Below are 18053 nucleotides of genomic sequence, written 5' to 3' on the forward strand. Positions count from 1 at the left end.
GACAACGCTGTAACAACATTCACCACACAACGTAGTTATAGCAACCTTTTGGCCATGTTAGAAGGTTGGGTAGGCTACTTTGTGCTAACGTTCTGTGTTTGCTGGGTACCTAGCCTACCTAGCATGATTAAAGAGCTTGTTGGGAAGCAGCATCACTACAAATTGCATAGCCTACTTTTATTATTAAACTGTTAAAATCACAAACAAAAGAAAAATGTAATTCACTGTCCATGAAGACATAATGCCCTAATGACAGTTCCCGTTTGTAACTAGTAGCCTACAACATTTTGCACAAAAATATATTGTAGGCTAAACAATAAAGCTAACATTAGGATGTCTGCTTTTCAGATATTAAAAACATTCACAAACAAAACAATTATTCTTGTTAACTACATAACGTGGACTGGCTTACCAGAGCAAAGGCCTTCTTTTTAATTGTTTTCTCTTTCTAACAGTACGGATGTCAATTTCCAGTGTCTCGCACCTGTGAGCTTTAGAACTCTAAGTTAAGTAAAAAGAAGTAGCCTAATATATTTATATATGTATTTTTAAATAAAATGCGTCTGGAGACCCTGTGTTCTTTGCCATAAACTGTTAAACAACTGATTAGCTTTTCTGGGGTAACGATCTATTTACGATCTATGTTCTTTTGAATACTCGACTCCCTGGAACCTTTGCAATCGACTCGATTCTCAACAGGTCCCAATTAAAGAATCATCACAACACTGGCGCAGACTCTAGCAATAATACATTTTGATACACTCCAAATTTGGTCAATTGCAACTTTTAAATGATTGTTGCACATTTTGTTTTCACATTTCCAACCATTTTTATTCGTAATCTGCAGGTGTCATCCAGTTCAATTACTGACTCTTCCATCTCCAACCAGCAGTCTGAAGATAGGCCTAGGCTGCTTCTTGCTTCAACCATCCTACCGGAGGAATATTCTGGTGCCAATCTGAATTCTGATAAGGTGAATATAATGAGTGATTACATCAGCTATACATATGTTACTGTAGGTTCCATGAGTAATGAAAATGTGAAGAGAAAATTATTTTGAGAAGTTACACACATGCTCAGAATCAGACATATGTATATGGAAATGTAGTCTTTGGGTGTTGTAGCTACTCAATGGACGCCATATTTAATTTTATGTGGATGAAAACGAATGATGACTTAAGATACTTAATGGAACATTAATCTGATGTTGATTCTGTATAAAGGTCCTAGATCGCTTAATTTTCACAACTTCACAACTTTCACAAGTCTTTGTCTGCTAAAAGTTTTTTTTTATATTTTTATAGGCTTTGTCAGCTGAACAGTTGGCATGTTGTAAACAACAGTATACCTTGAATGCACTGTCTGTAGGCCTATTTCTTGGCAAAATAAAAAAATATGGTGCTACCCTGACTATGGTCTAGAGTCCTGGCTGTGACCCCTTTACGGCCAAGCACCCCCCAGACCGCAGGCCTCTGTCTCCAAACGCAGTATCAGGTCTGCAGGACAGCTGTCCTTCTCTCCTTCTCATCTCCCTTCGCCTCAACCCTCTCTCCCTAGTGCTTTCAAAAGCTCCCTGTGTCACCAGACTGATTAAAACAAACACTGCTCATATTTTGGTATCTAATCCAATTGTGCTCTTTTTCTTCAAACTGAGCCTGCAGCGCGTGGGGTATTGGGTGTCTGGGACCCCCGTGAGCCCCCTCTTCTGTGGCAGGGCTTCAATTTCAAACACTCCAGGACATCATATAGGGGGAGCCAAGCGTAAATAAAGACTTACAGCGGCTTATTTGAAACGTCCAGGTATGAGTGGAATTATTTAGCTTCTTTTCCTGTGTAACTTTATTTGACTTCGATGGCTTAAAATAGTGACCCGCTTTTGTTGCGAGCTTGTATTCGGAGTATTTGTAGCCATCGGCTGGTATGGGGATAAAATGTTATGGTTATGTGGCCGGTTGCTATGGGGGAGGATTGCGAGACTCGTCCCATGTTTATTGTTTTATTAAAAGGGGCATGTTGAGCTTGTGGGGTCAGGACTTTTCCTGATATCCTGACTTAAAGAAGTAGACTTGTGTATGCAAAGGCCTGAGCAAAAGGTCCAGTTGCAGTCATAATTACAGATATACAAGACTCAACATGTAGTTGCTTAGTTTACCATCTGTAGTAAAATCTTGCAATCAAAAAAAAAATCAGCTTGAGCTCACAAACTCTCCACTTGGCCCCGGTTCTTGTTCAAATGAGTCTTCCTCCACATGATCTGACCCTCAAATGTTGCCAGGTTATGACAAGAGCATTCTAGCATTCGACCCCCCTCCCTTCGCCAAAAGATAAACACATGGAGATTTAAGCTGAAACCAGAGCCGTTCAGAGAATTCATTCAAGGGTCAGCAGCACACACAGTGCTTCCAGATAACAGCCTCATCTCAAATATGTTGCCTGAGTTGCTCCTTTAGATTCATTATTAGTGCATCGCTCCATATTTGACTGTATTGAGTCCGGATAGATGATCATATTTAAGAGTACCGGGTACAGTAAGTTGACATAAATAACTTTAATTACAATATGCATAATGGATACTTGCAGTGTTGCAACTGTATTTGTGAGATCAGCTACATCAACTTTGATTAAAATAGAAATTGACAGTACAGTTTGTTAAACACAAGTCAGGACTTTGGTAATGATCCCTTCAGCAGAAATCAAGCATGCCGTTTTTAGCACCATCTAGTGGATGAAATACTGCTATCTCATTATGAGTGATGTAATTTCCTGTATTGTGTGGACACTGTCAAACTTTTCATGGAAGCAGCCACACCATCAAGTTCTCCTCTGAAATGCTTGAATTGTATATATTAATTTAGGCACCATTACATTTTATTGTTAACTGTTCTCTTTCAGTGAGCCTATTTTTTTCTTGTAAGAATAGGGTGGAAAGTCTTTAAAGGCACACTATGCAAGATTTGTACCATAATAAAACAGCTTCGAAATCATTTTGATGGTAAACAAACTCATAGTAGAGCGAATCATCCCGATAGCAAAGCGGGGTGGGGGGGGGGGGGGTTTTGATAGGTGATAGGTTTGAGAGGTGGCGCCCCGACAAATCTCGACTTGAGATTTGATTCTCAAATCTCGAGAATCACGACTTGCTTTATGGCAAAACGTCACATACACCAACAGCATATGAAGCAGCCTCAATGGAAGACACTAGCACGCATTTCAGACGTGAATCATGGCAGAGTTGACGAAGAAAACGAAGAAAGCTCGTTCGGAGGAGTCAAGGAAAAGAAAACGACGGCTCTTCGTGAGTGGTATTTACGACAGTAACGTTACTCCGTGACTCTAGGGGTCGCTGTTTGAGAAAAACGGAAACTGCATAGTGTGCCTTTAAAGGATTAGTTCACCCAAAAATGAAAATTCTGTCATCATTTACTCACCCTTATGTTGTACCAAACCTGTATGAGTTTCTTTCTTCTGCTGAACTAAAAAGAAGATATTTTGAATAATGTTAGTAACCACACAGTTGACGGTAGCCATTGACTTCAATAGTAGGGAAAAAAAAACACTTTTTTATCCCAGTATGAATCATACACGTGTGTCATTGTCCAAAGGAAGCACACAGAATCATCAAGGACTGTGTACGCACCCCACACACAAGCTGTTTCGGCTGTCTGGCAGATGGTGCAGAAAAAAATAAATGTATATAACGAAGGCCAGCTAGTAAGAGCTGTGTGAGTAAACCTCACTCTCCTGATCTCAAGAAGCGCTCTCTTTGTTAGAGCGCTCGGCTCCCACACCGGACACCCGGGTTCGAGGCCCGCACAGAGCGGGGCGAGTAGGACCTGAGGGGTTACTTGCATACAATACTGGTCAAAACTTTGGAAAATGTTTCTTATGCTCATCAAGCCTGCATTTATTTGTTAAAAAATACATAAAAACAGTAATATTGTGAAATATTATTACAATTTAAAATAATGATGTTCTATTTTAATATACTTTAAAATTTAATTTATTTCTGTGATGCGAAGCTGAATATTCATCAGCCATTACTCCAGTCTTCAGTGTCACATGATCCTTCAGAAATCATTCTAATATGCTGATTTATTATCAATGTTGGAAACAGTTGTGCTGCTTAATATTTTTTTATAACCTGTGGTACTGTTTGTTCAGGATTCTTTGATGAATAAAAAGTTAAAAAGAAAAGCATTTATTTAAAATATAAAACTTTTGTAACAACATACACTACCGTTCAAAAGTTTGGGGTCAATTTTTTTTTCTTTCCTTTTTGAAAGAAATTAATATTTTTATTCAGCAAGGATGTGTTAAACTAATAAAAAGGGGAAAATTATTTAGAAAAGTTTTTGAATAAATGCTGTTCTTTTTAACTTTTAATCCATCAATGAATCCTGAAAAAAGTATCACAGGTTCCAAAAAAATATATATTAAACAGCACAACTGTTTCCAACATTGATAGTCATTGAGTATCAAATCATCATATTAGAATGATTTCTGAAGGATCATGTGACACTAAAGACTGGAGTAATGATGCTGAAAATTCAGCTTTACATCAAAGGAATAAATTATATTTTAAAGTGTATTAAAATAGAAGACCCGTATTTTAAATTGTAATAATATTTCACAATATTACTGTTTTCTATGTATTTTTGATCAAATAATCAAACTTTTGCCCGGTACTATATATATAATATACACACACGCACGCACACACATACATATATATTACTATTTATATAAATGCAGCATTTTTGGAGCAAAATAAACATTTCTGAGAATGGCAGTCTGAGAGGCTACAAGGTTTTTGCACTAAATAGCTCATTTAAAACATATTGAAACAACCTAAAATGGTTCTTAGCTGGTCTCTGAAGTAACCTTCACCGTTATTTACTTTTGACAAACCTGATATATAGCTTGTCATTCTGTATGAAGTCTTAAAAGCCAGGAAAATCACACAGAATGTACCGCCAGGCCTGTTGATATATGATATATGGCCCATTACCCTGGACTTCTTTGCGGTGATAATGCAATTTTTTTTTTTTGCACCCATTGGTCCAAAGCACAGAACTGACCTTAATATGCAACTTCAAACAGCAAGAAAAGAACTGGACCTGAGAAATACAGCCATAATCATTCCCTGTAACGACCACGCTGCTTGAAGTTTGAGACCTGACCGAGGGTTTGAAAAATCCACACAACTGTATATCAACTGCACAGACTGCAGAGTTACAGCCCCTTCCAGCACATTCGGTGCTAAAACCAAGGTTGTTTATGGCTATAATGGTGTGATATTGTCTGTTTTCATAAATACGCCAGTTGGCAAGGTCTAATGTAAAAAAGATCACCACAGTCTCCCATTTTACATCCGTATGGCTTCTGCAAAGCAGTCCTCTCCAAAACAACTCCACTTCATTAAATTCCAATCTTCCCAGTTTCATTTGCAATTAAATGCACCGATAAGCACTTTTCCTTGAACCAGAGACCTAACTGGGCTATAAAGTAATTTGTGGCTTATAGAACAGCCCACAAATTAATATGGTTCATTACGTAGCATACAATCTTAGGTTATTTTCTATGTGTTCATACTAGAAAAAAGGGCCTTTGGGCGTGTGTGGTGGGCTTGTTCATATAGACAGTATTGATGTCTTTATCTGGTGGAGAGGAGCACAGAATCAATAAAGCAATGGAGCAGGAAGACAGGCGTGCAGAGAGAAAAGACATAGTGCTGCCCACACCAGAGCGGCTGTGGCACACTCATTTGTCACCACTGTATTTGTGTGTGAGGAAAGAGAGACAGAATGTGAGAGAGAAAGTGCAAAAAATGTCAGAGTAGGGACAAAATGTTGCTTGTAAAAAAAAAATAGACTAACACTAACCCTATGTTACCTACCTTGTGTTTTACATTTACAGGCAAGTTAGCCATATGTCATATTTTAGTACAGTATAGACAAAAAACGGCAAATTTTAAAATGATTATAATTATCTTCTTTAAAATTATTAGGGCCCAAGCCCTGAAAGGGCGAAGGCCCTATTGTTTCCGTAAGGATTTTTTTTTTTTTTTTTCTTCATTATTTTTTTTTTTGCCTTTTTGACACTTTTGGGGCCCTTAACATGCTCAAAAACTCTTGAAATTTTGCACACACGTCAGAACCCGCGGCCATCAGGGCCGGGCTGAAGCTGGTACCGTGGCGTGGCAGGGGGGCTCGACGGCGCCCCCTGGAATGGGGTCCGAAAACTTGGTCCATAAATCAAACACGCTTGCATGTAATAATATGAAACTCAGTACACATATAGATCTCATCGGGCCGAACAACTTTCGTGCTCTAAGTTTTACAAAAGCCCAACAGGAAGTCGGTTATTATACGTTGTTTGGAAAACGCATACAATGGAATGTGAAATACTCCTCCTAGGGATTTCATCCGATCGCCACCAAACTCGGTGAGAATAAAGTCAAGACATTGAGGATGAATTCTTGCGAACAGATTTTTGATATCTCGAACGGTTTGGCCGTGGCGAGGAAACTAATTTATGGCGAATAATGGGACACAGGAAGTGTGTTATAACTTCTGCATACATTGACTGATCTTGATGAAACTTCAGCAGTGTATTCGTTGTAAGAGGCCGATCACATGGATGTGACTATTGTGAGTCAAAGTTATAGCGCCACCAACTGGCAGCAGGAAGTGTGTCACTTTCAAAATGCTTTGAAGTCACCCTCTTACTTTTACCCGATTTGCTTCAAACTTTATGTGTATAATGTAAACACACGGCAGATGTAGACCTGTGAAAGGATTATTGATATCTTAGATACTGTTGCCGTGGCAACGCATCAAATTTTAATATTCTTTTCGGATGCGTTTGAAACTCTTAGCATGCTTGAAATTGGATGAAACTCGACAGACACATAACACTTATTAGCCAGTAGACATGTGAAAAGTTTCAGAAACGGGCGTGGCAGGGGGGCTCAACAGCGCCCTCTTGAACAGGGTCTGAAAACTTGGTCCATATATCAAACACGCTTGCATGAATTAATATGAAACTCGGTACACATATAGATTTCATCGGGCTGAACAACTTTCCCTCTGTCAAGTTTCACGCCAGCCCAACAGGAAGTCGGCTATTATGGGTTGTTTGGAAAACGCTTGCTGTGGAATGTGATGTACTCCTCCTAGAGAATTCATTCAATCACCTCCAAACTCAGTCAGCATGAAGTCAAGACATTGAGAATGCTAAATTGCGGACGGATTTTTGATATCTCGAACGGTTTGGCCGTGGCGAGGAAACAAATTTATGGCGAGAAAAGAGAGGAGACGAAGTGTTATAACTTCTGCATACATTAACTGATCTTGATGAAACTTTAGCAGTGTGTTCGTGGTAAGAGGCAGATCAGATGGATGTAACTATCGTGAGTCAAAGTTATAGCGCCACCAACTGGCAGCAGGAAGTGTGTCACTTTCAACATGCGTTTGACAAAAGTGGGTGGGTTAGTTTTACCAACAGTTACAAAAATCAGTACATATATTGGTCTCACCGAGCCGGACAACTTTCTAATTTACAGTTATTAGCTCAGAGCAAAAGGAAGTCAGATATTTTGGTTTGAATGTGGATTTTTTGGATATTTCAGACTCTGAGTTTTTAGCTACTCTTCCTAACTGGTTTATTTTATTCACACCAAACTTTTTCAAAATGATAAAGATACATTAAAGATGCTAAATTGTGAACGGATATTAAACATCTCAAACGGTTTTGCTATAGTGAGGGACTAAAGTAAAGTAACACTTAAAGCCTCATCTTCTAAAAATGTAATTAAACACCATTTATTTCTATATAAAAGTATAAAAATATCACAACTAAACCCGTTTTATTCTTTTTTTTTCAATTTAATAAATATTTATAAGTTTAAAAATAGTAATTGTACTATTTAGTCCCATAAAAGTCAAGTCATACATAGGGCTATACTGCCCTCTTGTGTTAAAAATCAGGTAGGCCTATTGTATCTACTTAAAAATATACTAGGTATGTGACGGTGAGAATATTTTACCACCGGTTAATCGACGTGTGACACCGCTGGGGGCTTTTGAATCGCCAACTTAAAAACGAAAGTAAAATATGTTCGTCCACACTGACATTGATAGTGGTTGAGCGAGCGTTTCAAATTAATTCCTATGGAAGTAGGAATTAACTGAAAAAGTTCACTCTGTTCTGCTCGTTCCTCGCCGTGGATGTGCACCGTTATGAATGCCCGTGCAGCCATGAGCATTTTAGTTTAATTTTAAAATTAGAGCCTTTCGGGGGTTGATTGCTTGAAATTATTTTACAAAAGCACAATGTTGTGTTTTATTGCGACTGTACACAAATATAAGTTAACACTTTGCAGTTTGAATGTCGTCCTGTATAATGACGGAGTATGTTTTTATGTGTCCACTGTTCAAACGCGCCCACGCCACACACACACACCCACCCACACACACACGGTTTACTATCTTTTTGGGGACTCTCCATAGATTTAATGATTTTTATACTGTACAAACTGTATATTTTATATCCTTACACTAACCCTACCCCTAAACCTACCCATCACTGAAAACTTTCTGCATTTTTACATTTCCAAAAAAACTCATTCTGTATGAAGCTTGTTTACCCATGGGGACCTCTATTTAGGTCCCCACTGTGATACGAGTCCCCATGAGTCTGTGTGCATTCAGGTTAAAGTCCCCACCGGGACAGAAAAACATGAACACACACACACACACACACACACACACACACACACACACACACACACACACACACACACACACACACACACACACACACACACACTAGCATTGCAATCTTGACATTGCAGCCTGTTCATTATAGACTTAATAAAATATAATAATAAAATGGTCAACCTAACATATAAAGATTACACTGCTCTAAATAGTCAGTAGTACAATTCGTACAATCACAGTAAGCACCGCTCCACTGTGAATTTTCCAAGGACATTTTTGCGCATGTGAAGAGGATCATTTTTCCCTTCGATATTGGAACGTGAGTGAAGTACAAAGCATATAATAAACAATAGTTTAGCATCCAAAAAAAGGTCATTATATATATATATATATTTTTTTTTTTTTTTTTTTAAGTGACAAGGGATCGACACCAAACTCGGTGAGAATAAAGTCAAGACATTGAGGATGAATTCTTGCGAACAGATTTTTGATATCTCGAACGGTTTGGCCGTGGCGAGGAAACTAATTTATGGCGAATAATGGGACACAGGAAGTGTGTTATAACTTCTGCATACATTAACTGATCTTGATGAAACTTCAGCAGTGTATTCGTTGTAAGAGGCCGATCACATGGATGTGACTATTGTGAGTCAAAGTTATAGCGCCACCAACTGGCAGCAGGAAGTGTGTCACTTTCAAAATGCTTTGAAGTCACCCTCTTACTTTTACCCGATTTGCTTCAAACTTTATGTGTATAATGTAAACACACGGCAGATGTAGACCTGTGAAAGGATTATTGATATCTTAGATACTGTTGCCGTGGCAACGCATCAAATTTTAATGTTCTTTTCGGATGCGTTTGAGACTCTTAGCATGCTTGAAATTGGATGAAACTCGACAGACACATAACACTTATTAGCCAGTAGACATGTGAAAAGTTTCAGAAACGGGCGTGGCAGGGGGGCTCAACAGCGCCCTCTTGAACAGGGTCTGAAAACTTGGTCCATATATCAAACACGCTTGCATGAATTAATATGAAACTCGGTACACATATAGATTTCATCGGGCTGAACAACTTTCCCTCTGTCAAGTTTCACGCCAGCCCAACAGGAAGTCGGCTATTATGGGTTGTTTGGAAAACGCTTGCTGTGGAATGTGATGTACTCCTCCTAGAGAATTCATTCAATCACCTCCAAACTCAGTGAGCATGAAGTCAAGACATTGAGAATGCTAAATTGCGGACGGATTTTTGATATCTCGAACGGTTTGGCCGTGGCGAGGAAACAAATTTATGGCGAGAAAAGAGAGGAGACGAAGTGTTATAACTTCTGCATACATTAACTGATCTTGATGAAACTTTAGCAGTGTGTTCGTGGTAAGAGGCAGATCAGATGGATGTAACTATCGTGAGTCAAAGTTATAGCGCCACCAACTGGCAGCAGGAAGTGTGTCACTTTCAACATGCGTTTGACAAAAGTGGGTGGGTTAGTTTTACCAACAGTTACAAAAATCAGTACATATATTGGTCTCACCGAGCCGGACAACTTTCTAATTTACAGTTATTAGCTCAGAGCAAAAGGAAGTCAGATATTTTGGTTTGAATGTGGATTTTTTGGATATTTCAGACTCTGAGTTTTTAGCTACTCTTCCTAACTGGTTTATTTTATTCACACCAAACTTTTTCAAAATGATAAAGATACATTAAAGATGCTAAATTGTGAACGGATATTAAACATCTCAAACGGTTTTGCTATAGTGAGGGACTAAAGTAAAGTAACACTTAAAGCCTCATCTTCTAAAAATGTAATTAAACACCATTTATTTCTATATAAAAGTATAAAAATATCACAACTAAACCCGTTTTATTCTTTTTTTTTCAATTTAATAAATATTTATAAGTTTAAAAATAGTAATTGTACTATTTAGTCCCATAAAAGTCAAGTCATACATAGGGCTATACTGCCCTCTTGTGTTAAAAATCAGGTAGGCCTATTGTATCTACTTAAAAATATACTAGGTATGTGACGGTGAGAATATTTTACCACCGGTTAATCGACGTGTGACACCGCTGGGGGCTTTTGAATCGCCAACTTAAAAACGAAAGTAAAATATGTTCGTCCACACTGACATTGATAGTGGTTGAGCGAGCGTTTCAAATTAATTCCTATGGAAGTAGGAATTAACTGAAAAAGTTCACTCTGTTCTGCTCGTTCCTCGCCGTGGATGTGCACCGTTATGAATGCCCGTGCAGCCATGAGCATTTTAGTTTAATTTTAAAATTAGAGCCTTTCGGGGGTTGATTGCTTGAAATTATTTTACAAAAGCACAATGTTGTGTTTTATTGCGACTGTACACAAATATAAGTTAACACTTTGCAGTTTGAATGTCGTCCTGTATAATGACGGAGTATGTTTTTATGTGTCCACTGTTCAAACGCGCCCACGCCACACACACACACCCACCCACACACACACGGTTTACTATCTTTTTGGGGACTCTCCATAGATTTAATGATTTTTATACTGTACAAACTGTATATTTTATATCCTTACACTAACCCTACCCCTAAACCTACCCATCACTGAAAACTTTCTGCATTTTTACATTTCCAAAAAAACTCATTCTGTATGAAGCTTGTTTACCCATGGGGACCTCTATTTAGGTCCCCACTGTGATACGAGTCCCCATGAGTCTGTGTGCATTCAGGTTAAAGTCCCCACCGGGACAGAAAAACATGAACACACACACACACACACACACACACACACACACACACACACACACACACACACACACACACACACACACACACACACACTAGCATTGCAATCTTGACATTGCAGCCTGTTCATTATAGACTTAATAAAATATAATAATAAAATGGTCAACCTAACATATAAAGATTACACTGCTCTAAATAGTCAGTAGTACAATTCGTACAATCACAGTAAGCACCGCTCCACTGTGAATTTTCCAAGGACATTTTTGCGCATGTGAAGAGGATCATTTTTCCCTTCGATATTGGAACGTGAGTGAAGTACAAAGCATATAATAAACAATAGTTTAGCATCCAAAAAAAGGTCATTATATATATATATATATTTTTTTTTTTTTTTTTTTAAGTGACAAGACAAAGAATATTACTTGTCTGATATATATATATATATATATATATATATATATATATATATATATATATATATATATATAAATATAGCTGCGAGCAGCGATGGAGGGCCCAAGCCGGTGACACCGCCACCCCGGTGCCTTTAGTGTAACTAAAGGCACCAGGTTGGCGGTGCCACCGGCTTGGGCCCGCAATCGCTGCTCGCAGCTATATTTATATATATATATATATATATATTTATAATTGTCTTCCTTTAAAAAAAATCTCAGTCATGGTTTATTCACTTTCCGTAAGTCTGATGTCCGTCTGTCATGTGGACTTTTAAAGATAGATTTTTTTGAAGGTGGATAAGTCATCATCCTGAAACCTAATGCACACCAGTGTGTGATCATCTAAAGAGCCCTTTACTCTGGACCCAGAGGAGGGTGGGAGTCGGGCGGTGGGTTATTTCGTCTGCAGTGTGCGTTCGTCTTCAAAAGGTGACCTTTACAGTGCTGGAAGGGCCCGAGTAAATCTTCTCATGCACATTCACACAGGTCTCACTATCACACACATTGTACGTGTGATGCCTGGGGTAATAAAATATTACTTTTTGAATCATTCCGATGGATTTATCACTTCATCCTCATCCTTAATGTTAAAAAACATTGAACTGGTATAATATTTTTTCTTTTTATAGTTATTTTTATTACAACAGAAGTACCAGAGGTACAAATAAGCTTAAAGGTATTGCGGAGGATTTTCCCGAATTTTAGAAAAAAACCGCCCTCTCCACTTTTTGAAAAAAATGCACATGCGCAACACTCTACCTGCTCCCGAGAGGGAACGCCTATTAAACGTGTGCACGAGCTAACCATAGCTTACATTAACTTTTACTAGCAGTGATTTTAAATGGATTTCTCCAAATATCATGCCAAACTTTACCTGTCAAGAAACTTCGCGACTGAGACATCAGTGGGAAGCCCAACCTGTGTTTTGAGCGCACGCCATTGTGTGAATCGTGTGCACGAGCACGTACGACGGCCTTACGTAAACATATCACCAGAATGATTGACACTTAGGAGGACCAATAGTCTTGATGATCCACCCGGAAAAAGAAAATCCTCCGCTATACCTTTAAATAGGAGGGCCTTCGAATATTGTCTTGGAGTCAAAAAAGTTGAAAACCACTGCACTAGATTGTTTTTATAGTCCCTTGTTTGTTTTTATAATCCCTTCTTTATATGTATTGTTTGTAACCTTGTCTGTAAATACTTAACTCTCAAACTACAGAATGTTTTCAATAAGCTTTACCCAGCAAAGATAAAATGACAATGACATTTTGATTTCACTTTTAGCCACAAGAGGGTGCTGAGCGTCCACACGAAATGAGCTCCATTTCACTGCTGTGCTGATTTGCTACTACTGATGCATGATGGGTAAGAGACTTTTGGCTGCTCTATCCAAAAACCAAAACATCAAATTTAAGAATGCCCTTTCTGAACTGACCCTTATGGCAGCCAAAGAAAAAGAAGTTATGTTTAATTTGAAAAACCATTTCAAGATTTTTGCAGAATGTCAAGCAGAAGTCAAAACACACTATATGGCTTTTTTTTCTCTCTTTCCTGGCTCTAATTTTTCTTGCTTAGTTTTTCCAGACATACATTCTAGTGGAGAAAAATGCACACATCTGACATGGTCTCTACCCGAGCAAAAAAAGACACAGGTATAGCACCCAGGAGGTGGCTGTTTCCTGACAGATTCTTTGTTCTTTTATCAAAAGGCCTCTCCATGTGTAAAGACCTCCTAGTCATTAAGCTGATGGACGACCACGTGGGGCTTTAGGTTGCAGATTATAAGTGAACTGCGCTGAAGTGTATTTCCTCTAATGGAAATTGCAGTCGTGATGTGCAGTTAGACAAGCAGAATTTCAGTAGATGCTCCTGTTCTGCGTCTTTTTCTAGTTTCTGTGGCATCCAGAACATTAATGTAGATGTGCAAAAAAAAAAAAAAAAAAAAATAGCACTGGATTTGGCTTTATGCTTGACAGCGTTTTTTTAGCGTTATTCATGCAGCTTTGTAGAATGAGCATCTGATTAATCATACAATTGGTCAGCAAACACAATAAAACCCAGCTTCTGACTCATCGAGATGTTCTGATCCACAATGCACTTAAAGCATCATGATAAAAATAGGGCTGAATATATATTTTATCATGATGCTTTAAGAACATCTCAATGAGTATATATTTATATATATATAATCAAAAGGTTTTTAATTGAAACATCCATTAGATTGGAGACTTACATAAGTGAAACACACTTGTATCTGTACTGAGTGGCATCTCCTAGACTCTAGAGGGCCATCTGTTGGGTCCTGACACCTCCTTCTATCTCTGTAATGAGGGCTTAGCAGTGGCTTAACCCTCTCCCATCTCTGCCCATATAATGCCTTATATAACAGAGAGACATATTCAAAAATGACTAAAGCAGAGATGGCTGACTGACCATTAATGCGTGTTAGGATTATTAATGTGCGCTTATTCTGGACACTTAGCTCTAGGGCACTGTAGAACTGGATTTGATGGTGCACACGTAGCCATTAATCAAATCAGTTATTGTGACAGTCTAATACTATTATCATCAAGAGTCCGGGATATTTCCATAATTTTGAAACAGGAATTATGCACAGGTAAACAGGAAGGCAATGTATTTTTTTCTGATGTTAATATTCTTCCATCCCATTTTAATAATCTCGTCCAGCCAATGGAAGATGGATTATTATTTTATTTTAGCAACTGACCCTTTGTTAAAAGGTTAGTTCACCCAAAAATGAAAATTATCCCATAATTTACTCACCCTCCAGCCATCCTAGGTGTATATGACTTTCTTCTTTCAGCCCAATCGGTGTTATATCAAAAATATCTTGGCTCTTCCAAGCTTTATAATGGGAGTGAATGGTACCTTGGTTTTTGAAGCCCAAAAAAGCGCATCCATCCATCATAAAAGTAATCCATACGGCTTCAGGGGGTTAATAAAGGCCTTCTGAAGCAAAGCGATGCGTTTTTGACTTTATAAACCATAATCTCTGGCTTCCAGTAACGGCCATACGCGAGTCTAGTTCTGACGGAAGAGTGACCTCTGACCCCATGCATGACGTATTGACGAACGCGGAAGCGCAGAGGATAGAGCAAAACAAAACACCGGTCATGAATTAGAAGTCTAAAACGAAATTTTTATGAGAAATGTAGAAGAGGAACTTAAGTTTGTTGCCCAGCCCTATTTGTTTGCACTGCGAGAGGCGTCTACTCTTAGCTTACACTACTCCTACATCCTACGTCATGCATCAGGTCAGAGGTCACTCTTCCGCCAGTACTCGACTTGCGGATGGCCATTACCGGAAGCCAGTGATTATAGTTTGTAAAGTTATAAATATAAATGTTTTTCTTTTTCTTTTTTAAATATGCGTTGCTTCACTTCAGAAGGCCTTTATTAACCCCCTGAAGCCGTATGGATTACTTTTATGATGGATAGATGCGCTTTTTTGGGCTTCAAAAACCAAGGTACCATTCACTCCCTTTATAAAGCTTGGAAGAGCCAGAATATTTTTTAATGTAACTCCGATTGTGCTTGGCTGAAAGAAAAAAAGTCATAAAGTCATCCACCATTTTTATTATATAACCTTTAGCTCTTTTAATGCTAGTAGGGAGAATCATGAGTGGATAATTTCCATAAAATTGAGTTTAAAAGTATGTGAAAATATGAAAAAAACACTGTCTTGTTAAATCTTGAGAAGTGCATGTCCTCAAACATGTGGATTAAACTATTTCAGCCCTCATTTCCCAAATGAACATGATAACATCAGAAAGAACATCTACATTTGTTTCAAGGTAAATGAATAATGTTACTTAATGTAATTGTAAGTTACTGTAAGTTACATACACAATTAATGTAACAATGTCATTTCATTCATCCATTTAAATTAATTCCAGGCTGTTTTTACCACATGTGAGCACATAAATCTTCAGTTCAGTCCTATGGGATGTTCTGTAAAGCTTGTCTGAGTTAGCAACAGTAAGAGAGGTTGAGTTTAACAAAGTGTCAGTTCTTTTTGATGATGATATAGTGCAGAAATTTCAGAACTTATATTAACATAAAAACAAATACATAAAAACAAATTCTATAATCCATACAAATGGCACCTTATTCAATGTCTTACTGGAAGTGAGTTGAAGTCAGAACACATGAAGAAAAACAAAGCCATTCAGTTAAAAATCAAAATGTCATGTTCTGGATTCTGTCTTTATGGATGAAGCGGTGCTGAAGGATGCTTTAAAATTCTTGGCAGCAGAAAGCTTGCTCTTACTCTGTCAACTGTGCAGATGAAATGTCTATTTCCTGCAGCCTTTAGAGTCTTTTATCTTGTGCTCGCTCTCATATCTCGCTCGCTTTATAATGTCTAATCCTTTCATGTTATATCTGTGATTCAAAATGCACAGTGTTAGTTTTATTATGCAGTGTATGTGTGGGTTTTCACTGAAAATGATTGTATTGAATATGAAGCCATCAGGCGAATCCACCATCAGTCCATCATCTTCAGTTCTGGCATTTGATGAGTAATATGGTCAAGTTTAGTTATTTAATACAAAAGCACAATGCATCAGTGCATTAGCATTAGATGTGGGAACATAATCACAGAATACAACATTTTACATAAACATTTTATTTTATTATATATATTTAATATTTTATATATAATCTGTGTTCCCTTTATCTCTTTTTATATATTATCATATATTGTGTATTACCAGTGTTCCCGTTATCTGTGTGGCGACCGACCATCTCATTGGCAGGTTGTGATACAGATGGTGTTGTGCCTTCCCATCATGCAGTTCCAACCTCCTATCTCTACCATTCTCTATTTCTTTCCAATGAAATGACAGTTCCATCGATACCAAAACACGTACATAAGAATGTTTATTAATTTTAGGACAAATTCTGATATCAATGCCCCTTTTAATAATTTGATAGAATCTTTTTTTGTCATATATTTTTTATATGTCCTGAAATTCTGTCACAGCACATATACTAACTGGAATCGAGCCTAAATCAAAAGCATCCCTGTAGCTCCACCATTGGCACTGACAAAATCTGTATCACCATCCTGTTTATGATATGTAATGCTGCAGCAGGAGATTATGACGTCAGCCGGCTCTTAACAGCAGGCTGTTCATAGTGTTCAGATCAGCTTCAGCCTGAAATATGTCCTGTGCTTCATATCCTGTCAGTGTAACACACACCGGTTCATAACACCTGAATTACTGCTGTATCACACCCATGTCCCTTCTCTGTGATTAAGTTCATTAGATGTCAGTTACACAGTGATTGGTCTGTTGTCTGATCCTGAAGGGATTGAGCATACCTCTTTAATGGTTCAATCCATGTAATTGTATAAATCTGACTTCACTGCAGGTGAATTACATTTCCAAGCCTCTGAGTCTCTGACAGATTGTGCAAGAGGTACAGGTTGCTTCTGTCAGGTACAAGGCTTGAGGAAATACGGTTTGTCAAAGGCAGTTAAAAGGCACGGAAAGTGAGATAAGACACCATGGGCCATTAAATCTGAGTCCGGGGTAAATCCTGAATACCAGTATATGGAATAAATAACAGGCAAAATATACCAGATTATGCACCATACTTTGCCTATAATAATCTTTTTTTCTTGTTTTCCCACTCTTTCAGGTTTTATTCATCCTCATTTTGTAATGTTTACAAGTGAAGAACGTGAGCACAGACACGGCCACAATAAAGGAACAGCACTTTGGATCACACACGGTGTTGACAAATGTCAGATTGGCAGCACTGCCAAATTTCACTCTTACCGCTTGAATAGAGATTTGGAAGCTTCCTTTTGCCATTGTGGGAATTTGTTTTGAGGCTTTTCTTTAGAAATTATTTGCCCAGTTTTAATGATTGAATATATCACTAGGCCATATTTGATGTAGTATGCTTACATTGATCAATGTTTGATTTTATTTTAGAGTGAATAAAGCCTTACATTTCAATCTGTTCATCATGCAAAGTGATTGTTTCCTCTTATACAGCTGACACATTTTTCAAAATATCTGCTATTTTTGTTCTGCAGAAAAAACAACAGCTGGATGATTTTGGAACAACATGAGTAAATGATGACAAATGAAGTAACTTTGCAACTATGTCAGCTAACTC

At 38.0% G+C, this 18053-nt stretch overlaps 1 protein-coding gene across 2 annotated transcripts in view; it reads left to right on the top strand.

Moving 5' to 3' along the window:
* Positions 1-853: 853 nt before the first annotated feature.
* The window catches only part of slc6a17 (solute carrier family 6 member 17), a 60445-nt gene continuing 43245 nt past the window's right edge, over positions 854-18053 (top strand). For both annotated transcript variants that reach the window (XM_079898062.1, XM_079898063.1), the window contains exons 1-2: positions 854-973; positions 13185-13265. The gene's annotated coding sequence lies outside the window, so the exon portion shown is untranslated. The remainder of the gene's footprint in view (positions 974-13184; positions 13266-18053) is intronic.

The sequence above is a fragment of the Squalius cephalus genome (assembly GCF_949319135.1).
Source record: "Squalius cephalus genome assembly, chromosome: 16".
Taxonomy (NCBI): domain Eukaryota; kingdom Metazoa; phylum Chordata; class Actinopteri; order Cypriniformes; family Leuciscidae; genus Squalius; species Squalius cephalus.